Below are 361 nucleotides of genomic sequence, written 5' to 3'. Positions count from 1 at the left end.
GCCACTCTGCAGGGCTGGATGGCTGCTTCTTCTCCTGCCTTCCCCACTGAAGCCATCCCTGGGGTGACACAGTGGCCCCTTTGCAAGCTGGGTCACTTCTGCTGAGCGCAGAGCTCATTGCTCTCTACCCAGAAATGCTCCCGCTCACCCATTTACAGGAGACCCTACACCAGCACCCAGAGCAGGCGAGCCCTGCTCACAGCCCAGGCACTGCCTGCAATGCCTGGTCCTGGCCCTGGTCCCTCCCTGGCCCTGCAGCCCGGCCCTGTAGGTGGCAAAGGGATGGCTGCCAGGGCAGGCAAGCAGAAGGGAAAGCGCAGCTGGGGTGGCTGGGGCTCACCCGGAGGGGGGCTGAGCTCCT

The sequence above is a fragment of the Antrostomus carolinensis genome, unplaced genomic scaffold, assembly GCF_000700745.2.
Source record: "Antrostomus carolinensis isolate BGI_N321 unplaced genomic scaffold, ASM70074v2 scaffold34949, whole genome shotgun sequence".
Taxonomy (NCBI): domain Eukaryota; kingdom Metazoa; phylum Chordata; class Aves; order Caprimulgiformes; family Caprimulgidae; genus Antrostomus; species Antrostomus carolinensis.
The sequence above is the reverse complement of the archived record's forward strand: the minus strand, read 5'-3'. Positions refer to the sequence as shown.